General features: G+C 43.9%; 1 long non-coding RNA gene across 1 annotated transcript in view; it reads left to right on the top strand.

Annotated features, from left to right (window-relative positions):
• Positions 1-24,650, top strand: part of LOC104005966 (uncharacterized) — a 111,791-nt gene that overhangs the window by 13,132 nt on the left and 74,009 nt on the right. The gene's annotated exons all lie outside the window — the stretch shown is intronic.

The raw sequence follows: 24,650 nt of genomic DNA on the forward strand, positions 1-24,650 counted from the left end.
ATAAGCCTCTTTTCTTTATAAATTACCCAGCTTTGGGTATTCCTTTGCAGCAATACAAGTGGACTAATAATAATATATTTATTAGCAGAGTCATTTTCAGAAATAGCTTAAGCTGACACCAAACAAAATCTTCAACTTCTAGGGCTTTTTAAATCATAATTTTGGTGAGAACCTGACCACTCCTTTTTTAAATGATGGCAATTGCAAGGGTCCAGAAAGATCTAGAATTGGTTGGAATTGGTAGAAAAAGAGAAGGAGATGAAGATGGTGGAGGTGAAGGATAAGGCATGATAGCATCTAACCTTTATTGAGTGATAACTCTGCCCCAACACTATGCTAAACACTTTACATATATACTCCTGTGAGTTATGCACTATTACAACTTCCACCTTGTAAGTGAGGAAACTGAGGCTTACTGTGCCCAGTCACACTGGTTTCCCTGCAGGTTCTCTCTAACAGTGTGCTTTGTCCTATGATCATCACTTTGCATATGCTAGTCCCTCTGTCCTGAATACCCTTCCTACATCAGGTTGCCAGATACACAAACAAAACTCAATGAATAAACAAAAACAGGAGGTGCAGTTAAATGTAAATATCAGATAAACAGTGAGTAAGATTTTATTATAAACACATCTCATGCAATATAATAATGTTACGCTAAACATTATTTGTTGTCTATTTGAAATTCAAATGTAACTGGGTGCCTGGGCAGCCCCATTTCTTTTTCTTTTTATTATTTATTTATTTATTTATTTATTTTTAGACAGAGTCTCGCTCTGTCACCAGGCTGCAGTACAGTGGTGCAATCTCGGCTCACTGCAACCTCTGACTCCCTGGTTCAAGCAATTCTCCTGCCTCAGCCTCCTGAGTAGCTGGGATTACAGGCACACGCCACCACACCCAGCTACTTTTTGTATTTTTAATAGAGACCGGGTTTCACCATGTTGGCCAGGATGGTCTTGATCTCCTGACCTCGTGATCCGCCCGCCTTGGCCTCCCAAAGTGTTGGGATTACAGGCGTGAGCCACCACGCCCAGCCTTGGGCAGCCCCATTTTTATCCCAACCCTCTTCCTTTTTTTTTTTTTTTTTTTTTTTTTTTTTGATGGACTCTTGCTCTGTTGCCCAGGCTGGAGTGCAATGGTGTGATCTAGGCTCACTGCAACCTCTGCCTCCTGGGTTCAGGTAACTCTCATGTCTCAGCCTCCCAAGTAGCTGTGACTACAGGTGTGCACCACCGGGCCCAGCTAATTTTTTTGTATTTTTAGTAGAGACGGGGTTTCACCATGTTGGCCAGGCTGGTTTCAAACTCCTGACTTCAGGTGATCCGCCCACCTCGGACTCCCAAAGTGCTGGGATTACAGGTGTGGACCACCATGCCCAGTCCCAACCCTCTTACTTTACCTGGATATTTCCTGCCTACCCTTCCAATCTCAGCTTGAGTGCAACTTCCTTAGGGAAGCTTTCCCTGACTCATAGCCCAGAAGGGGCCCCTTTCATATAGCTTCTCCGGGACTGTGCATCATGCCCTCACAGGCCTTACCTCCATTAGACTCTTTGATTAACACGCTCTCCCTCAAGTGGACTGCAATGACCTTGATGGCAAAGTGCGCACCTGCTTTTGCTCACCACTGCATGTCTCCCCCGCTCCTCGCACATGCCTGGCACATAGCAGGAACATGATAAAAAGAATTGTGAAATGAAATAAAGGGCGGTGGAGTAACTGGCCTAAGACAACCCACTTAGCAAGTAGGAGAATTAGGAGTCAATGCTAAGAAGCAAAGGCAAGAGATGTTTGAAAGGAAAACATCCCTCCTTAGCATGGCCTCTCAGGCCTGCTACCTGCCTCCATAGCCCCTCTTAAGGAAGGCAGCTCCGTGGGTTAGTCACGGGCCCTGGAGCAGGACTGCCCTAGATGGAACCCAGGCTCAGCCGCTGAGAATCTGGATGGTCATGGGCTAGCCACCTCACCTCCCTGGGTCTCAGCTTCTCTGTCTGTAAAATGGTGACCAAAACTTCTGGCAGGGCTTTTGGAAGGATTAACCGAGTCAAGACCTATGAAGCCATAGAACAGTGCCTGGCACCTCCTATGTGCCCGGTAAATGTGAGCAACTGTGGTGCCACCTCCACCTCGCTCACTGTGTTCCAGCTGGGCCTGCAGAGTGCTTTCAGACCCCAGGGCCTTTGCATGTGCTATTTCCTCTGCCGATGAAGCACTTCTCATCTTTTTTTTTTCCTGGTCAGCTCCTCCTCATTCTTCAAGGGCCTTTCTTCGGCCGGGTGTGGTGGCTCACGCTTGTAATCCCAGCACTTTGGGAGCCCGAGGCGGGTGGATCATGAGGTCAGGAGTTTGAGATGAGCCTGGCCAACATGACGAAACCCATCTCTAGTAAAAGTATAAAAATTAGCTGGCTGTGGTGGTGTGCACCTGTAATCCCAGCTGCTCAGGAGGCTGAGGCAGAATTGCTTGAACCCAGGAGGCGGAGGTTGCAGTGAGCCAAGATCACGCCACTGCACTCCAGCCTGGGTGAGAGAACAAGGCTCTGTCTGAAAACAATAACAACAACAGAACCTTTCTTCTTCCCACCCACTGAAGTTTCATACTCTTTCCCTCGCCATCCTTTTTCACTGGAGCCCTGTGTGCAGTATGTAATGAAACGAATATTTGGTGTGTATTTGTATAGGGTCTGTTTTCTTCTACCAAACTAAGTTCTACAAGGACAAGGACCTCTCCTGATTTGCTCCCCACAACATCCACAGTGGCCAGCATAGCACGAGTCATACAGTAGGCACTCATGGTGAACTAATACACAGTGACAAAACCTGCAGGACCTGGTGGCTGTTGGCATGGAGTAGGGAGAAGAGAGGACAAGGAGGGTCCTGAGAAGTGGGGAACAGCTTTGCCTTTAATGGAAGCAGGGCATGGGGAGGGCCCTGGATGCCATTCAGTTCAGTAAATGTTTATTGAATGTCTGCTAGTTGTTCTACTTCTTTCCCATCAGTTAATCATACAAGCTAGCTCAGAACATGGAAAACATCTCATGGGCCAAATAATGCAGATGAAAGCTCTATGACCTTGGAAGCTACTCCCACAGCAGCTGCCTTGAGATCTCTATGTGTATCTAGGGACAGATGGAAATAAGAATCATAATTGATGCCAGGAATTGCCAATTTAAAAATATAAATGATATACAACGATTTTTAAAAATCCCATAAGATACATATATTTTCCATTTTGCAGAAATGATAACTCAGTCTTAGAGGCAACAAGAGATTTGTCCAAAATCACAGAAAGTAGCAGGACTGTTGAGATTTTACCCCTTGTCCATCTGGCTCTAAAGCCTGTGCTGTTGCCCCATGTACCCTGCAGCCTCTGAAAAGCTGAACCTTGACATGATTGGTCTGTCTGCCATTCCCAGCTTAGCTCGATACAACAGGAGCCAGAGGTCTCACGGTTCAAGCACTCAGTACTGACTAAGCACGCCCTCTAGGACCTTGGGGAGCAAGGGGAGCAAATTCAGCAGTCATTATTCTGATTTGCTATTCTTTCATTGATTCTTTCATCTTTTGATTTACTGATTAATGTATTCATTCATTCATTCAACAAAATGAATTGCACAGGCAGACATGTAAATAGGAAATTGTAGCAAGATGTGATTACCTGGGAGTGGCAGTGTTGGAGCAGATTGGCCCTTGTGCTACCAAGGTTCCTAGGATTGGAGGACCAGACAAGTTCTTGAATCTCTAGGATGGGGTGCAGAAATGGAAATCCACTGGAGACATCAAGCATGGCAGCTCCTGTCGGATCCCTGGGAAGGCCAAGCACGTCTCATCTCTTGTTATTCCTCATGTCCTTGCTGCCTTAATCAAAAACAGTCGCAGTATGTGTGACTTAAAACGAATGGCCAAGAGGGATAATTCAAAACAGGCATGTCTAGAACTAAGCACCCCACTGGATGGGAATCAAGTGATTATGTGAACAAAGAGAAGGTATCAAGTCAGAGGCCATCTGTTCATTCACAGGCACTCCTCAAGGACTCAGTGCCAGGGCCAGGGCCTCATGGGGCCTACAGTCTAGGGGGCAGAAGAACAATGAACAATGACCATGCAGCAAGCCATGTGCTGGAAGGAGAGATAAACGCAGAGCTGTGAGCCTGGCGGTCTGTGTCTGTAACTGTCCATCTCACCTCTTTCCACACTCAGGACCTGGAGGCCAGAGCATGCCTCTTCATCGTGTCTGTCTCCCCAGGCAAGGCTGCTAGAGTGCAAAATGAAAATGGCGGGCCCCTTTTTCAAAAAGGAGAAAAGATGTTGACATAGATGTGGTGAAGAGGGAACACTTTTACACCGCTGGTGGGAATGTAAATTAGTTCAACCACCATGGAAAACAGGGTGGAGATTCCCAAAAGAACTAAAAGTAGAACTACCATTCAATCCAGAAATCCCATTACTGGGTATCTACGCAAAGGAAAAGAAGTCATTATATTGAAAAATACACTCGCACACGCATGTTTATAGCAGCACAATTCACAATTGCAAAGATATGGAACCAACCTAAGTGCTCATTGACCAATGAGTGGATAAAGAAAATGTAGTATATATGCACCATGGAATACTACTCAGCCAAAAAATTGAAGAAAATAATGTCTTTTGCAGCAATTTGGACAGAGCTCGAGGCCTTTGTAAGTGAAGTAACTCAGGAATGGAAAGCCAAATATCATATATTCTCACCAATAAGTAGGAGCTAAGCTAAGAGGACACAAAGGCATAAGAGTGACCAGGGACCCTGACGAAGTAGGGAGTAGGGTGAGGGATAAAAACTACATATTAGGTACAGTGTAACTGCTCAGGTGACAGGTGCACTAAAATCTCAGAATCACCACTTAAAAACTTATCCACGTAGCCCAAAACCACCAGTATCCCAAAAAATATTGAAAAATAAAGTTACTGAAATATAAAGCATCTTTTCTTTTGTGGTTTTCTTCTTGCCCTGCGATTCTTTAAATTTACTGTTAAACTGCAATCATGGCAGGGTGCGGTGGCTGGCTCATGCCTGTAATCCCAGCACTTTGGGAAGCTGAGGTGGGCAGATCCCCCACGGTCAGGAGTTCGAGACCAGCCTGACCAACACGGTGAAATCCCATCTCTACTAAAAATTAGCCGGGCTTGGTGGTGGGCGCCTGTGATCCTAGCTACTCAGAAAGCTGAGGCAGAAGAGTCACTTGAACCCAGGAGGTAGAGGTTGCAGTGAGCTGAGATCATGCCATTGCACTCCAGCCTGGGCAATAGAGCGAGACTCCATCTCAAAAAAACAAAAACAAACAAAAAAACCCTGCAATCTAAGTTAAAATAAAACTAAAAATCCTTAGCATGAATTTTATCACTTATCTTCAAACTGTGTGATGCCAGTCTTCCATGCAAATATGAGCTCATCGATCTCTTATATAGAATCTCAGGAATTACACTTTCCTATCCTATCTTGCAGCTCCTCTGGGCACATGTATTTCATTCTTACCTGAACACTGGAAACGAGGCACAAAACAAACTCATCGGTTTTGGCTGCACCTCTGACACACACACATTCTCCCGATGCTCTCTATCTGCGCCTTCCTGCTGAGTAAGGAAGGACTGGACAAAAAGGGAATTGTGTCCTGCCCTGTCTTTCTTTCAATGCCATCATCTCCAGTGTTGGTGACTGGTTAATTCAGAGAAGCAACATCAGTACAAAAGGATCGGACAAAGTCCCTCCGTCACTCATGTTTCTTTGAACATCATGGTCCTCTTTCTGCATTTTGACCGAAGTTCAGGTTGTAACAAAAAGCATGGGCTCAGGGGCAGTTGGAGCCCCTGTTACCGAGACGGAGAGGCCTCATGCTTGCGGTATAGTTGCTCTGGGTCACGCTGAACTCTCATGAATCATTGATCCATCAGAATTCTGGACCAGCTGAGTGCTTCATGGAAATGGGGTGGCAGGGAATGGCGGGTACACTGGACACATGCTGTGGTATTTCCTCTGTTCATGTGCAGGCTCTATTGTCCCATCAGACTTTACTCACAAAACACAAGTTCAAAGACAAAGCTGTTAAGAATTTCAAGACTGTGACAGCAAAACATTAAACCAAGCATGGGGCCCAAGGTCTTGGTAAACTTTTGCTGAGGAATGAAAACTTTCCCCAAGGTGATCGTATTTGACTTAGGATCAGTTGGTCAAATGGAAGTCTTCTAGGCAGGGAAGGGGGTAAGATAGGCCTAAGTGGAGGCAGGAGAAAGTATACCATGATGGGAAATTGTGGTCAAATTGGCATGGCTGACGGGTCTCGTGCCAGGAAGGGAGGGGCACTTATGAGGCTGAATAGGAAAGCTGGAGCCAGCCAGATTGGAGCCATTTTTGTCTTCTAAACTAAGGACACTGGAACTCTACTCACTGACAATGGGAAACAAGTGAAGATGCCTTCAGGTCTTGGGTTCAGAAAGAAGACTCCACTGCAGGGGAAGCCGGATTAGAGGAACTGGCAATGAGACTGATGCAAACTGTCAAAGCCTAGGGCCATGTGGGCTGGACCTGGGTGGGGCTTCAGGACTGGCAAGAGGGGTCCGTTTGAGGGAGAATTCAGAGAGACAACCAAGAGAGGGGGTGAGCAGCCTGCAGGAGGCAGAGAGGCAGGTGGGAGCTGAGGGCAATCCATGGCTTGCTTTCCCATTTGGTCAGCTGTGTTTTCTAACTTCTGAACTCGAGAGCTTGGAGACACTACAGGGTTGAGAGACCTCTGAAAATTCCCTTTGGATCCCACTGCCTGCAATTTCTTCCATTTACTGTTTTCTTCTGCTTAGGATGAGAGCATTTAGGCAAGGGAAGGAAAACATTGTGCAGGGCATGCTATTTTTTAGAAAGCCCATGGCACAAATAAAAAACATAATATTTCAAGGCTTCGTTTGTTTGCAAGGAAGAGACCGTGTCTACCTATAGGTTCTGGACAGCACCCCAAACCCCACTGGCCTCTGTAAACACTCTTGGATGGTAAATAATAGTAGCACCAGTGTTAAATCTATTCGTTAGGGTCTTGGCATGAGCATACTATGATTTCAGAAGTCCCTCTTGAATTCTAGGAAACAGAACTTACTGCTTGGGGTTTCTATGCAGAGTTATTGCTGGAGAAAGGTGGAAGGGCGTGTTTGTGCCAATGGAAACTTGTTATTTTTATTTACTTATTAGGTCATAAGCATCATCCATGCCTTACACTTGCAACATAAATTCTCTCATGCTATATAACTATATAGCATGAGAGTGAGATTTTCCTCACACTCCTAGGTTGGAGCCTGGGCCCCCCTCTTATATGAGAAAACAGGGGCTCCCGGAGGCTAGTGACTTGCCTAGCATCATACAGTTGGAAAACACTAGAACTTTCTCTCAGTACTTCATGGTCCAAGTTTCCACTAGACCAGTGTTTCATTTTTCCATGAAAGCACTCCTGTTAAAGAGTGAGGCCGTCCTAAGGGTTCTGGGAGAAAAGTTTACAGTGGGTTCCTCTAATAAGAAAAATGTGATAAAAATCTAATACTTTATCTTCATTCATGCATACCTTCCATCTTGCTGTATACTACACCAAGTATGTTTTTAACATAGAAATAGTGCTTTGAATGACTTATCAGTAGGATAAATGCTTAAGAACACATGTCACATATATCTTGTGTCTTGGCCACTAGGTAAGTCCTCGTACTACTCAATCTCACACTGAGGTGAACTGCTCCATACTGTAGCTGCCACTGAGCCCTAAAAACAGGATGAGAAGATATATATTACCCACAATAATACTACCTAACCAACAAACCCAGAATCTCAGCAGCACACAACAATCAGCATTTAGTTAGCTCAGAGGTCAGCTGGAGGGTGACTGATCTTGGCCCATGCTCAGCCAGGCTCCCCTGGGGCAGCCCAGCTCAGGCCCCACAGACCTCTCATCCTCCTCCAGAGACCAAGGCTCTAACCCAGGTGTGCTTTTCTCATGGCAATGGTACAAAAACCCAACCACCCAAACACATCCCGGCCGCTGGTGATGTCACACCTGTTAGCATTCCACTGACCAAAGCAAGCTACGTGGCTGAACTCCAAGTCAATGGGTGGGGAAATAGTCTTGTTTTTTTTGGGTTTTTTTTGTTTTGTTTTTGTTTTTTTAAGAGATAAAACTGAAATAATCATATGGCAAAGAGTGTGATACAGGGAGGGGTGAGGATTTGGGGCTATTAATAAAATCTTCCATAATCGTGAGATAACTGGCCAGGTTATTATGTGACAGTCCTACTGACTTGTGTCAGGGACCTAAATTTTAATGGCAGCTCAGCTACTTTTTAGCTGTGTGACCTTCGAAAAGATCTTTCCTCTCTCTGAGCCTTATTTTTCTTCTCTGTATAGTAGGAAAAATAGCTCCTTTTTAATAGAGGTCTTACCAGGATACAGTAAACGATTTTATGGAAAAGCATATTATGAGAGAGCACTGTGAAGACATTCTTACTATTACCCCACGTCATAGGTTTCTTGAGTTGCTATACTTAGCTCCAAATAACTTCTGATGCTAAAATTAATCAAATCCAGGCTATCGGCTGCTTTAGAACAGGGATATCATTATCAAAAGTAATGAAAGCAACAACCACAGCATCCATGATAAAATAACAATAGGAATACAGTCGGCCCTCTGTATCCACGGGGGATTGGGTCCAGGACCCCTGAGGACATCAAAATCGATGGATGCTCAAATACCTTCTAATCAGCTCTCAGTACCCATGGGTCCCATGTGGACACCGAGGGCTGGCTTTACCATCGTATTTACAATTGCCCTTCCTAGTGGTATCTCAAACACTAAGATGTAGTACTTATTCCAATGAATATTTGCTGAGTGAATGAATGAATGAATGAATGAATGAATTGGCAACAACAGTGATACATTTGAAAAACATTTCTCTGGTTTTAAAAGTGGTTTCCAAAGGGGAACTCTAGAAAAATATCTAGGTGAGGCGCCCTGGGAAGCCAGAGTTTTACCTGCTTTGAGGAGTAATTACTCATCTCTATAGATAGATTGTAAATGTTTTCTTCAAAAATCCCTAGCAGGCTTGCAGAGCCACGCTCAGTGTTTGTCTTTTCTCTTCAGCCAAATAAAACAGTTCTTCAAGCCAAAAGTTCTTATCTTTATTCTCTGTGGCACAGTCAAGCCCCTAAACTTTGATAATTGGGGGAAAGAGAAATTGGCATATTATTGACGACCACAGATGTGTCCAGCATTTTCAAATGTCAATTCCTTGGTTCTCACAAACTCAGAGGGAAGCATTAGAATCCACAATTTACAGATGGGGCTCTGAGCTCAGCAATATTGTGGAATTTGAACCCAGGGAACAGTTCAGGTTGGTTCTGGCTTTTTCCCTGGCCCACGATGGCACTAAATACTTGCTATTTGATTGCTTTATCAGTTAACTGAAGCTACTATTAAGGCAATAGCAATTTGGCATGGAACAAAATGATATAACACCTCTCAGTACCCCAGCTCTCAGGGCAACATCCTGAACCCCACCAGGCTCAACGAATGTTAATTCTGACAATGGTGATGCCTTCTAGAACCGAATTATCTTTTTATCAAACCCAGGATTTTCAAATCGGCCAAGCACAACCAGACATTTCTAGGATTCTTCTGGGTTTGAAAACATCACTGTTGTCCAAGCCCCTCATTTTCCAGTTGAGAAAACTAAGCTCCAAAAATAAGTGACTTCTTAGGGTCACACAGCTAGTTAGTGGCAGAGCTTGAGTTTGTTGGAAAGTTCTCTCTCTCTCTCTCTCTCTCTCTCTCACACACACACACACACACACACAGCCAGGCTGAGGCAGGGGTTGTGGGGTGGGGGTGTGATACTACCAGCTTTTTACCATGAGGGACCAGGCCACAAGCAATGCTTGTCATCACCCCCTGCCTTTCAGAGTGGGGTTGAGAAACTGGTGGAGGCTGAAGGCCTCTGCACCCTGGAGGCCAGGGGAGTCTGTGGACACTGAACACATTTGAACGGCAGCCCCTCAGCCCGTACATTTGTGCAGTGCTCCCTGGGACCGATTTCCCCCGCCGGCCCTTTATTAAAAGCATGACTGAGCTTCAGAAGCAGCCTGGCTGGCAGAGGAGACTTGTGAAAGAGCAGTGGCACGGTGGATTGTGAGCTGTCAAAACAGGAAACAGATTCGCAATGGTGGTTTCAGGCTGGTTGACTCCGTGTGCGAGGGAACCAGCCCATGACGTGAAGGTCTGTTTTGGCAGGCTGTGGGCAGCCGAGGCATTTCTATCACATGGGTTGGGGACTTCAAATGGTCCAGCAGCTGCCCCTTTTTGCCTCTCGGAGTGAATGGCTGGGTAGAACTGATTCTGCACAAAGACCAGCTCTGCCTTCTGAGAGAAAGAGCTCTGCCCTGTGCCCTATGCAGAGTTTCACCACTCACCTGCTGTGTGATCTTGACACATTACTTAGTCTCTCTGTGCCTCAGCCTCCTCCTCTTTCAGATGGGGGTAAGAGTAGTGAAGAGTAAATGAAATGCGTAATTAAACAGTTCATCCTCTAATATTATGGATATTAAGTAATTTCAGAGCAATGCAAACAGAGGCACTCAGCACAGGTTGGTTAATGCTCTTGACTATCTCTGACCCTGTACCTTCTGATGCAGGCCAATGAGAGGGAGTTTTGGCTACTTCAACTCTGCCTGGGGTCATCAACCCAAAGTTTTTGGACCTGAGCATTTATCCCTAAAATTAACATCAACCGCTCATTGAACAGCTCCAGTTTACCTGGCATTGTTTTTGTCCCTTGTACATAGCATCTCATTTAATTGAAACAACAAATCTGTGCACTAATCATACAATAAAACTAGCCAGTGAGCATTATTTGAACATTTGAGGTGGACTTTTAAGCACTTTGCATGTATTAACTCTATTAATTAGGTTTTAGGTCTTATTTCCCCCATTTTGCTCATAGAGAAACTTGCAGCTTAGATAGCTGAACTGAACAGACCAGGTCTGGGCACTACAGATCATGGGGAGACTTAATTTCCTCTGGATAAAACCTCTCTCTCTCTCTCTCTGTCTCTCTCTCTTTCTCATACACCCCCACACACACATACACAAACCATCACACATGTGTGCAACTGTGCATGGAAATAGCATTATTGGAATGATAGGGAAGGGGTTCCATGGGCTATCCAGGTGGCCTGCCTTGGCCTGTAAGCTCACCTCCCTGGAGCCCAGTGTAGGATGGAAGTGGCTGGGGGCCGGGAGGATGAGCTAAAGAGGCCATGAGCAGCAGAGGCAGGGGCTGTGCCATAGCAGGGCAGGCAGGAGGCTGGAGGACAGTTGAAAGAGATGGTGTATTAGTCCATCTTCACACTGCTGAAAAAGACATACCCGAGACTGGGTAATTTATAAAGAAAAAGAGGTGTAATGGACTCGCAGTTCCATGTGGCTGGAGAGGCCTCACAGTCATGGCCGAAGGCAAAAGGCATGTCTTACATGGTGGCAGGCAAGAGAGAATTGAGAACCAAGTGAAAGGGGCAACAGCTCATAAAATCATCAGATCTTGGGACTTATTCACTACCACAAGAACGGTGTGGGGGGAACCACCCCCATGATTCAATTATCTCTCACTGGGTCCCCCCCACAACACATGGGAATTATGAGAGCTACAATTCAAGATGAGATTTGGGTGGGGACACAGCCAAACCGTATCAGATGGGATGGGGGCTGGATGTCATGCTGGGTCCTGGCTTGCCAGTTTTTCTGGCATCAGAAGGATCTACAGGGGAGTCTAGATTTTCTGGCAAGCCAAAAAATATCCATGTTTCATTGGCCGCCTCTACTCTGAATGCACTCATCCCTCCCACAGCCCCAAGCTCTCCCTAGTGAGTGAACTTTTATTCATTATTTCAGATCAGTTTGGGGGTTCCTCCTTGACTGCCCAAGAGAGTGGTTCCCTGGGCTCCCATGGCATTTGGAACTTTCTTCCACCTGAGCATCTGCTTGTAGCCTGAGTTCTGCTCTTGACTGAAGGAACCCTCAGGGCCATCTGGGTTCTGCCCAGCTTAGCACAGGGGTGTGGGACATAATGGGAGATGAATAAAAGTTGGTTGACTGATGAAAAATAGGAAGCCTCAGGGAGGAGGATCCAAAAGGAGTTTTTAATTAAAAAGAGGGAAAGAGGAATGAATACAACAATCTCATTGTACGGATCAGAAGGCTGGGACTTGGCCAGTGTTATGGGGCTGAACTGTGTCCCCCCAAATCCATATGTTGAAGTCCTAACCTCCAGGAGCTCAGAATGTGACAGTATTTGGAGATAGAGGCTTTAAATATGTAATTAAGTAAAATGGAGTGTTAGAGTGGCCCCTTATCCAATATGGCTGGTGTCCTCACAAAAAGGGGAAATTGGACACAGAGGCACACACAGACAGAAAACCGCGTGAAGACACAGGGAGAAGACGGCCATCTAGAAGGCAAGGAGAGGGGCCTGGAACTTATCCTCCCCTCACAGCCCTCGGGAAGAACCAACACTGCCCACACCCTGATCTTGGACTTCTGGCCTCCAGAACTGTGAGAGAATACACTTCTGATGTTGAAGGCTTCAAGGCTGTGGTACTTTGTTACACAGCCCTAGCTGATTCATACAGTGAGTTGGAGTGACTTGTTTATTGCCACAGGCCTCGTGGTGGCAGAGCCAAGATTTAAACCCAAGTCAGCTTACTCCAAGGCCCATTTGTTGATCTCCCCACTCTGTGCATCTTTCTTAGGCGTTCTCCCATCTTCCTTTTGGGAGAAGAACCGTTCTTGTATTTACCCAGCCCCTACTACTGGCACTCAAGTAAAAATCCATTTGGTCAGGAGGAGAATGGAGATTCTGAAGCAGGATGGTGAATGGAAGAGTTACATTCAATGGGCCAGGCGTGGTGGCTCACGCCTGTAATCCCAGCTCTTTGGGAGGCCAAGGCGGGTGGATCACCTGAGGTCAGGAGTTTGAGACCAGCCTGGCCAACATGGTGAAACCCCATCTCTACTAAAAATACAAAAATTAGCCAGGCATGGTAGCATGTGCCTGTAATCCCAGCTACTCTGGAGGCTGAGGCAGGAGAATCGTTTAACCTGGGAAGTGGAGGTCTCAGTGAGTTGAGATCACGCCATTTGCACTCCAACCTGGGTGACAAGAGTGAAATGCCATCTCAAAACCAGACAAAAAAATTCAATAAACAAAACAAGTGCTTACTATTTCATCTTGATGAAATTTTTATTGTAAAGACCATCAACCGTTACATTGACCCTTTCTGTGCATCTTATCTCAGGAATGAAAGCTTTACAACTGTATGGAAACAAACGTGTCTGCGTTAAGTCCCTTCACATATAAACTAATGAACACACAATGAGGTGGACATCAGTGGTGCCTCCAGGCCTGGGGCCCAGCATCTGGACCAGGATGGTTCAGAATGTGGACTAAGACATGGAGTGCCTGGGTTCAAACCCTGCCTTTGCTGTTGTAACTTGAGGCAAGGCATTCAATCTCTCTAGGTATTAATTCCCTCCTCTTAAACATGGGGGCAAAGTTAGTACCTACCTCAGACATTTCCTTTGTGTTTCCTGGGAGGATTGGCTGAGGTGGGTAGTGCAAGCCCGGTGCTTACAATAGTGCCTGTTCTGCACTAAGTACTCTAGTAGGTGGGTTATTGCTATTGTTCTTGTCATCATTGAGATCAGAGGTTCTTGAATGTCTCCACAGGTCAAAGGCACTACAAGAAATATTAAAATAATTTAAAAATCAATTATGAGTCAATCACACAAACACACTTAAAAGGTTTGATTTTGTATTTTGCTTCCAAACATTGTTGTTATAGGAATGCAGACATTTTGCGAGGCTGGCCGCTCTTCCTATTATTACTACAAACCCCTCCCTGTGCCTGGAGTTTTACATGGCACCTTGCACATGTTGAAACTTCCTTCTCAACTGCATAATTCTGTGTTACGTAGTACTGAAGTCCATTTCCCAGGGCAGAAAAGACCAGGAGGCTTGCCTGATGCAGGACTTTGGGAAGAGGCAGATCCCAGATTCCAACCGAGTTCTATTTTACTCCAGAGCACTTTGGGGAGGATTATTTCTATAGGGTCAGTTTCTAGGAGTAAAAGACTTCTAATTCTCAGAGCCCATTTTCCAACCTCTATGTTCCCTCTCGGAATGCCAAGAACATTATAATTCCTCAAAAACCCAATGTCTGGATTGAATTAATGAGCAAAACAAAGCAACAAAGCAACGAGTTTAATTCATAGGCCCTGCCATGGGTTGGAATGTCGAGTTAGGCATCTTCATGCTTTTAATAACTCAGCCAAGTTACGTTAGATTCTGCACTCAGACTGAATGCCCTGGTCCTGCTCCTCTGTCTCTAGTTGGGTGCACCAGGGGAATTTGGATTCCACCTTGGAAGGCTGTTCTTAGCACTTGGTTTGCAGAAAGGAATCATGATTTTGCCTGTATCCAACAGTCATTGTGGAAGGGGGTGATGGGGTTCAGATGTTTCTGTTTTTTCGCAAGAGTTTTCCTCTGTCTCTGGTTGTCATTCGTTCCTGGTACTAAACATTCCATTTTCTAGGAGCAGCTTGGGGATCTGACCATCTCCAGGAGCTGAGAGACAGAAAGAAATTGCAGATCCCTCGAGGATGCCTGCAGGGGGAGGGAGAAGAGAGATGTATGAATTCCCCAGCCTCAGAGCTCCCAGGAATTGCAATGTCTTTTTCGTGGGAACAGTGTGAATAGTTAAATAAATACTGGCTGTAAAACCATTACGGAATCCAGGCAGTACTTGTCAATAATGGCAATTGCTAGGAATTGGAGGTGATGGCATGGACTCAGAGAGATAATAGAGGGAGATGTAAAGAGCCATCGGTCTAAATGTAAGGAACTGGATAATAATGATAAAACCAACAATAACTAGCAAGGCCAACTTGTCTCAGTGTTCCTGGAATTTCCCTGGTTATAAAACCAAAAGTCCTGTGTCCCAGAAAGCCCCTAGGCCCTGGGCAAACCAGCACAGTTGGTGACCCTAATAATAATGAGTGTCTTAGATAATATGAGTTCATTCAAATAAAGAGAGAGATTTGCAACACCTTTTAAACAATGACTAAAATGCATCATCCTAAAATATCTCAGGAAGAGGCATTTTGCAGTCCTTGGTTGATAGTTCCACTGCGAGCCCTGGAAAACCTCAGTCGCTCTCAGGCTCAGCACCTCAGAACCAGCCTTCTCAGGACATTTAGCTCTGACCTATCCCCTGAGACCTCAGGACTCACCAGAAGCCCTGAAATCTTCATCACAGCCCCTTGCAGTCTGCGAAGTGATGCATCACCCGTTATTCTACATCAGTCTCCCAGCAGCCCAGAAAGCAGAAATAGTGGGCATGGCTGGTCCCGTTTTTCAGATTAGCAAACTGATATTCAGAGAGGTTTAGCCACTTGCCCAAGGTCACATAGCCAGTTGGTGACCAAGCCAGGGTTGAAGGCCTAGTCTGGCTGACGCCAAAGTCTGGGGGCTTTTCACTGTGGTATCTACAATTTCCCTGAGTTATTTCCTTCATGCGAAAAACCAAGATCTCATGCATCCAATGGACCAAGGCCAAGATTACCTCCAGTCACAGGAGTCTAGGGAGCACCTGGATGAGCCAAACCCCCACACTCCTGCGCCAGGCCATGGGGACAATGACAAGTTTTCAGGAACCTCAGATCCTCCTGGGGCAGTCACACATGCTTAATGACACCGGTCAGCTGTGCATGGATGTAGCATTGGCTGCGGTGGAGGGAGAGTGGCTTTGGAGTGAGATCAAGTGTGGTTTAAACCCAGCTCCATCCCTTACTGACTGGGAGCCTTGGTTTCCCCATCTGTAAAATGGCATTATGGTAACCTTGCAAGGTGATGGGGAGAATTAAGTGGGAGGACATTTGTCCACACAGGAGACAGGAGAGCTACCATTCACTGAGCACTACCCTTGTGCCAAACATGGTTCTAAGCACTTTGATGGATGAAATAATTTAATAGTCTCTGCAGAGATGGGTTAGGCTGGTATGTGAGTTAGATGCAGGTCAGCAGAAATGGGACTGGAGCTGGGACAGGCAGGAGCAGCAGCTGCATAGGGTTGCTAGATACAAGTTTTTAGTCTAAGTGTGCTCCATGCAATATTTGGGACATACATAGACCAAATAATTATATGAAATTCCAATTTAACTGGGCACCCTCTATTTTTATTTGCTAAGTCTGGCAGCTTTAGGTCTGGACAACCGTCTCCAATAAAAGCAAAGCATTTGTGGCTCACCTGCACTGTTCCTTGGGCACTAGATGGTTGGAGGGGCATGCAGAGGGTCAGAAAGCCTTTTAAGCCTTAAACATACCAAGTCAGGGCATCCCTGCGAATAATTAATTTTGCTTAGATCCCAGTTTCTCCAGCTTTCTATGCAGGCCAAGTGGATTTTTGCCAAACTCTTAAGTTTGTCTAACTTTCTTTTTTGGTGAAATCAATCATTCATCTGAATCCCCATTTCTTTTGTTTCCTGATGCCAGTCAAAATGATCTGTGTAGCTCCCCATTTTTCCTGCTAGTTCTTGCTTATACCCCAGAATTATTTTGAGTACGAATAAGGAAGGAAATATTCTCTCTCATTATCTTGTAAGAAATGTTTTAGGATAGTGATTCTCAAAGTGTGGGCCTAGGACCACTGGCATCAGCATCGCCCGGGAACTTGTTAGAAATGCAAATTCACTGGAAACTCTGGAGTAGAGCCCAGCAATCTGTGTTTCCACAAGCCCTCCAGGGCCTGCTGAGGCTCATTCAAGTTTGAGAACCTCTGGTTTAAGGGAAACACCTTGCACTAGGGAGCAGGAGGGTTTGGATACCAGTTCCTTTCCTCCCAAGCTGATTCAGCTTATGAAAAGCACTCACTCTCCTACTCTGTTTCCTTCTGTTGAGTGCAATGGTGGAACCAGGGCTCCTATTTCCTTGCAGATGAAGGCGACATGCAGGGGTTCCCTCAGCACTGTGTCTGGGAGGAGGAGCAGTCAGCTAGGTGGAGGCCCATGGTGCTTCTTGTCCAGACCTAGACACTGCCTGTTCCCTGACACCCAGCCTGCAGGTCCCCAGCCAAGAACAAAATGACGCGTGCTGCCAGTTGGCCTTGCAATGGGAGGTGGCCCAGCGCCAGCCCTTACTAATTGCTAATTTGCACTGAAACAGCAAACAAAGCCCTTCATGTGAATGCCCTGATTATTTGGCCAGTTCTCCCCCAGGGGACCATCCCCCAAATCTGGAGCCATTCACCCCAGGATTCCAGGAGGCCACTTGGGCCAGGGGTTCTTCCCAGTCCCAAGAAAAGCCAGTTTCTCTCTGCAGCTAATTGGGATTGGGGAGGAGCTTGCTATTTTTCTGTTCTATTTCTTTCCAATGTTTATGCTTCACCACAAATAAGAAAATATAATGATTTTTCCCCTGTGGGCAGAGCTTTGGAGACAAAGCAGAGAGGTAGGAAGAGCAAGATCCTCAGCTCATTCACATTCACGTTGTAACCTTGTGAATTTCCAAGCTTTTCAGCCTTGCAGAGATTCACTTCCATACCTGTTTCAGGAGTATCCATTCGTGCCACCCTGGCACCAAGACCTAGGTAGGAATGCCTCCAACTGCAATTCATGGTCCAAGGACCCCCAAATCTCCCCAAGGAGTCTCTTAACCCTGGTTTTACTTTCTCATGGCTCAACTCCCACGTCCTCATTCTCTTTCATTCACCCCCATCACCCTGATGCACACAGAGCAATTCCTTCACCAAGTCAGCAAGAAAAGAGGAATCCACAGGTTCCAAGCATTCTGCAATCTTGTAGCATAGACAGAAAACTGGCAGGGGTTGGAGAGGGTGGAGGAGTTGAGTTGGGTGGCATTTCCCACCCTCTGGCTACCCAGCCCCTGCACCCAACCCTGCCACATGCAGCTCCCCCAGGTCTCTGAAATGTTCAGAGCTGATCAGGCCATTTTTCCAGCAAGGCTGACTGTGTTTCTCAGAGGAACTTGGTTCCAAGAGCATGAACTTTTCTTCATCTTGTTACATGTCGTCAGTGAGAGTGGACTAAGTCCCTTTCTTTTGAAAGCTTACATTTTAGTGGGAGGAGAAGAAAAAAAATGACACAAGTGAGTAATTATAGAATGTGTCAGGTGGCAATAAGAGCCAGTGAGTTTGGATTTGGACAGCCTCTCTTGTACTTTCTACTTTGCATGCCACTAGCATGAAAGCTCCAGGAGACAAGATTTTTTAAGAGTAGCTTTATTAAGCATAATGGAATATAATAAACTATACATAAAGCATACAATTTGCTAAGTCATGACAAATGTAGACACTTGTGAAGCCATCATCACCATGGAGATAGTAAACAGATCCGTTGCCCCAAGTTTCCTGTGCCTCCTTGTAAATCCCTCCTTTTGCTCCTCCCATCTCCTCCTCATTTCCTCTCATCCTCAGACAACCACTGATCTCTCCCTCACTGCAGATTGCTTTGCATATTCTAGAATTTTATATAAGTGGACTCATCTGGTGCATATTCATTTATGTCTGGCTTCTTTTTTTTAGCATTATTATTTTGATGTTCATCTCTGTTGATGCATTCATCATTAATCCATCTGTTTTTATTGCTAAGTATGTTCCATTTATGGGTATACCACTGTTTGTTTCTCCATTTACCTATTGATCGACATTTGGATTGTATTATTATTATTATTATTATTTTGAAACTGGGTCTCGCTCTGTCACCCAGGCTGGGGTGCAGTAGCACAATCACAGCTCACTGCAACCTCTGCCTCCTGGGCTTAAGCCATCCTCGATCTCAGCCTCCTGAGTAGCTTGGACTACAGGCAAGCGCCACCACTGGCTAATTTTTGTAGAGACAGGGTTTTACTATGTTGAGGAAGCTGGTTTCAAGCTCCTGGGCTCAAGCAATCCTCCCACCTCAGCCTCACAAAGTGCTGGGATTATAGGCATGAGCCACCACGACCAGCCTATTTTTTAAATTATTAAAAACAAAGCTGCTGTGAACATTTGTGCATAAATCTTTGCACAGATGCATATTTAATTTATTATGGTTAAATACCTAGGAGTGGAATGCCTGAATCATAGGGCAGATGTATGTCTAACTTTTTAAAAAATTGCTGTTTTCCAACATAATTGTGCCATTTTACATCTTCATCAGTACTGTATGAGGGCTCCAGTTGCTGCATATTCTTGTCAAAACTTGGTATTAATCAATTTTTAAAATTACAGACACTGTGATAGGCATGTAATAGTATTTCATTGTGATATAATTTGCATTTCATAATAACTAATCATGATGAGCATCTTTTCTTGTGTTTATACCATCCAAATACCATCTTGGGTAAACTGCCTGTTCAAATATTTTGCACATTTAAATAATTGGGTTGCTTTTCATAATATTGTAAACAGACTTTTATTTCAATTTCTGATTGTTAATTGCTGGTATTTAGAGATACAATTGAATTTTCTATATTGATCTTACATCTTGCAAACTCAAAATAAACTCACTTTACTCCAGTAGCTTTTTTTTTTTTTTTTTTTGGTATATTGCATCAGGTTTGCTACATAAAGGATCATGACATTTGTGAATCAAAATAATTTTACTTCTTTTTTCCCCATTTGGGTATCTATCTTTTTTCTTGCCTTATTACAGTGGCAACAACCTCCAGTACAATGTTGAGGAGAAGAGATGAAACCAGAAATCCTTTTCTTGTTCTTGATCTTAGAAGGAAAACAGTGGATCAATCACCATTAATTATAATATTACGTATAATTTTGCTATATATGCTCATTATCAGATTGAAGAAGTTCTCATATGCTGTCTTGCTGAGATTTTTTTTTTATTATTATACTTTAAGTTTTAGGGTACATGTGCACATTGTGCAGGTTAGTTACATATGTATACATGTGCCATGCTGGTGCACTGCACCCACTAACTCATCATCTAGCATTAGGTATATCTCCCAATGCTATCCCTCCCCCCTCCCCCAACCCCACAACAGTCCCCAGAGTGTGATATTCCCCTTCCTGTGTCCATGTGATCTCACTGTTCAATTCCTACCTATGAGTGAGAATATGCAGTGTTTGGTTTTTTGTTCTTGTGATAGTTTACTGAGAATGATGTTTTCCAATTTCATCCACGTCCCTACAAAGGACATGAACTCATCATTTTTTATGGCTGCATAGTATTCCATGGTGTATATGTGCCACATTTTCTTAATCCAGTCTATCATTGTTGGACATTTGGGTTGGTTCCAAGTCTTTGCTATTGTGAATAATGCCGCAATAAACATACGTGTGCATGTGTCTTTATAGCAGCATGATTTATAGTCCTTTTGGTATATACCCAGAAATGGGATGGCTGGGTCAAATGGTATTTCCAGTTCTAGATCCCTGAGGAATTGCCACACTGACTTCCACAATGGTTGAACTAGTTTACAGTCCCACCAACAGTGTAAAAGTGTTCCTATTTCTCCACATCCTCTCCAGCACCTGTTGTTTCCTGACTTTTTAATGATTGCCATTCTAACTGGTGTGAGATGGCATCTCATTGTGGTTTTGATTTGCATTTCTCTGATGGCCAGTGATGATGAGCATTTTTTCATGTGTTTTTTGGCTGCATAAATGTTTTCTTTTGAGAAGTGTCTGTTCATGTCCTTCGCCCACTTTTTGATGGGGTTGTTTGTTTTTTTCTTGTAAATTTGTTTGAGTTCATTGTAGATTCTGGATATTAGCCCTTTGTCAGATGAGTAGGTTGCGAAAATTTTCTCCCATTTTGTAGGTTGCCTGTTCACTCTGATGGTAGTTTCTTTTGCTGTGCAGAAGCTCTTTAGTTTAATTAGATCCCATTTGTCAATTTTGCCTTCTGTTGCCATTGCTTTTGGTGTTTTAGACATGAAGTCCTTGCCCATGCCTATGTCCTGAATGGTAATGCCTAGGTTTTCTTCTAGGGTTTTTATGGTTTTAGGTCTAACGTTTAAGTCTTTAATCCATCTTGAATTGATTTTTGCATAAGGTGTAAGGAAGGGATCCAGTTTCAGCTTTCTATATATGGCTAGCCAGTTTTCCCAGCACCATTTATTAAATAGGGAATCCTTTCCCCATTGCTTGTTTTTCTCAGGTTTGTCAAAGATCAGATAGTTGTAGATATGCAGAGTTATTTCTGAGGGCTCTGTTCTGTTCCATTGATCTATATCTCTGTTTTGGTACCAGTACCATGCTGTTTTGGTTACTGTAGCCTTGTAGTATGGTTTGAAGTCAGGTAGTGTGATGCCTCCAGCTTTGTTCTTTTGGCTCAGGATTGACTTGGCGATGCGGGCTCTTTTTTGGTTCCATATGAACTTTAAAGTAGTTTTTTCCAATTCTGTGAAGAAAGGCATTGGTAGCTTGATGGGGATGGCATTGAATCTGTAAATTACCTTGGGCAATATGGCCATTTTCACGATATTGATTCTTCCTACCCATGAGCATGGAGTGTTCTTCCATTTGTTTGTATCCTCTTTTATTTCCTTGAGCAGTGGTTTGTAGTTCTCCTTGAAGAGGTCCTTCACATCCCTTGTAAGTTGGATTCCTAGGTATTTTATTCTCTTTGAAGCAATTGTGAATGGGAGTTCACTCATGATTTGGCTCTCTGTTTGTCTGTTGTTGGTGTATAAGAATGCTTGTGATTTTTGTACATTGATTTTGTATCCTGAGACTTTGCTGAAGTTGCTTATCAGCTTAAGGAGGTTTTGGGCTGAGACAATGGGGTTTTCTAGATATACAATCATGTCGTCTGCAAAGAGGGACAATTTGACTTCCTCTTTTCCTAATTGAATACCCTTTATTTCCTTCTCCTGCCTGATTGCCCTGGCCAGAACTTCCAACACTATGTTGAATAGGAGTGGTGAGAGAGGGCATCCCTGTCTTGTGCCAGTTTTCAAAGGGAATGTTTCCAGTTTTTGCCCATTCAGTATGATATTGGCTGTGGGTTTGTCATATATAGCTCTTATTTTGAAATACGTCCCATCAATACCTAATTTATTGAGAGTTTTTAGCATGAAGGGTTGTTGAATTTTGTCAAAGGCTTTTTCTGCATCTATTGAGATAATCATGTGGTTTTTGTCTTTGGCCCTGTTTATATGCTGGATTACATTTATTGATTTGTGTATAGTGAACCAGCCTTGCATCCCAGGGATGAAGCCCACTTGATCATGGTGGATAAGCTTTTTGATGTGCTGCTGGATTCGTTTTGCCAGTACTTTATTGAGGATTTTTGCATCAATGTTCATCAAGGATATTGGTCTAAAATTCTCTTTTTTGGTTGTGTCTCTGCCAGGCTTTGGTATCAGAATGATGCTGGCCTCATAAAATGAGTTAGGGAGGATTCCCTCTTTTTCTATTGATTGGAATAGTTTCAGAAGGAATGGTACCAGTTCCTCCTTGTACCTCTGGTAGAATTCAGCTGTGAATCCATCTGGTCCTGGACTCTTTTTGGTTGGTAAGCTATTGATTATTGCCACAATTTCAGATCCTGTTATTGGTCTATTCAGAGATTCAACTTCTTCCTGATTTAGTCTTGGGAGAGTATGTGTCGAGGAATGTATCCATTTCTTCTAGATTTTCTAGTTTATTTGCGTAGAGGTGTTTGTAGTATTCTCTGATGGTAGTTTGCATTTCTGTGGGATCGGTGGTGATATCCCCTTTATCATTTTTTATTGCACCTATTAGATTCTTCTCTCTTTTTTTCTTTATTAGTCTTGCTAGCGGTCTATCAATTTTGTTGATCCTTTCAAAAAACCAGCTCCTGGATTCATTAATTTTTTGAAGGGTTTTTTGTGTCTCTATTTCCTTCAGTTCTGCTCTGATCTTAGTTATTTCTTGCCTTCTGCTAGCTTTTGAATGTGTTTGCTCTTGCTTTTCTAGTTCTTTTAATTGTGATGTTAGGGTGTCAATTTTGGATCTTTCCTGCTTTCTCTTGTGGGCATTTAGTGCTATAAATTTCCCTCTACATACTGCTTTGAATGTGTCTCAGAGATTCTGGTATGTTGTGTCTTTGTTCTCATTGGTTTCAAAGAACATCTTTATTTCTGCCCTCATTTTGTTATGTACCCAGTAGTCATTCAGGAGCAGGTTGTTCAGTTTCCATGTAGTTGAGCAGTTTTGAGTGAGATTCTTAATCCTGAGTTCTAGTTTGATTGCACTGTGGTCTGAGAGATAGTTTGTTATAATTTCTGTTCTTTTACATTTGCTGAGGAGAGCTTTACTTCCAACTATGTGGTCAATTTTGGAATAGGTGTGGTGTGGTGCTGAAAAAAATGTATATTCTGTTGATTTGGGGTGGAGAGTTCTGTAGATGTCTATTAGGTCCGCTTGGTGCAGAGCTGAGTTCAATTCCTGGGTATCCTTGTTGACTTTCTGTCTTGTTGATCTGTCTAATGTTGACAGTGGGGTGTTAAAGTCTCCCATTATTAATGTGCGGGAGTCTAAGTCTCTTTGTAGGTCACTCAGGACTTGCTTTATGAATCTGGGTGCTCCTGTATTGGGTGCATATATATTTAGGATAGTTAGCTCTTCTTGTTGAATTGATCCCTTTACCATTATGTAATGGCCTTCTTTGTCTCTTTTGATCTTTGTTGGTTTAAAGTCTGTTTTATCAGAGACTAGGATTGCAACCCCTGCCTTTTTTTGTTTTCCATTTGCTTGGTAGATCTTCCTCCATCCTTTTATTTTGAGCCTATGTGTGTCTCTGCACGTGAGATGGGTTTCCTAAATACAGCACACTGATGAGTCTTGACTCTTTATCCAATTTGCCAGTCTGTGTCTTTTAATTGGAGCATTTAGTCCATTTACATTTAAAGTTAATATTGTTATGTGTGAATTTGATCCTGTCACTATGATGTTAGGTGGTTATTTTGCTCATTAGTTGATGCAGTTTCTTCCTAGTCTCGATGGTCTTTACATTTTGGCATGATTTTGCAGCGGCTGGTACCGGTTTTTCCTTTCCATGTTTAGCGCTTCCTTCAGGAGCTCTTTTAGGGCAGGCCTGGTGGTGACAAAATCTCTCAGCATTTGCTTGTCTGTAAAGTATTTTATTTGTCCTTCGCTTATGAAGCTTAGTTTGGCTGGATATGAAATTCTGGGTTGAAAACTCTTTTGTTTAAGAATGTTGAATATTGGCCCCCACTCTCTTCTGGCTTGTAGAGTTTCTGCCGAGAGATCCACTGTTAGTCTGATGGGTTTCCCTTTGAGGGTAACCCGACCTTTCTCTCTGGCTGCCCTTAACATTTTTTCCTTCATTTCAACTTTGGTGAATCTGACAATTATGTTTGTTGGAGTTGCTCTTCTCGAGGAGTATCTTTGTGGCGTTCTCTGTATTTCCTGAATCTGAATGTTGGCCTGCCTTGCTAGATTGGGGAAGTTCTCCTGGATAATATCCTGCAGAGTGTTTTCCAACTTGGTTCCATTCTCCCCATCACTTTCAGGTACACCAATCAGATGTAGATTTGGTCTTTTCACATAGTCCCATATTTCTTGGAGGCTTTGCTCATTTCTTTTTATTCTTTT

Source organism: Pan troglodytes, chromosome 3, assembly GCF_028858775.2.
Source record: "Pan troglodytes isolate AG18354 chromosome 3, NHGRI_mPanTro3-v2.0_pri, whole genome shotgun sequence".
In the NCBI taxonomy this organism is placed as follows: domain Eukaryota; kingdom Metazoa; phylum Chordata; class Mammalia; order Primates; family Hominidae; genus Pan; species Pan troglodytes.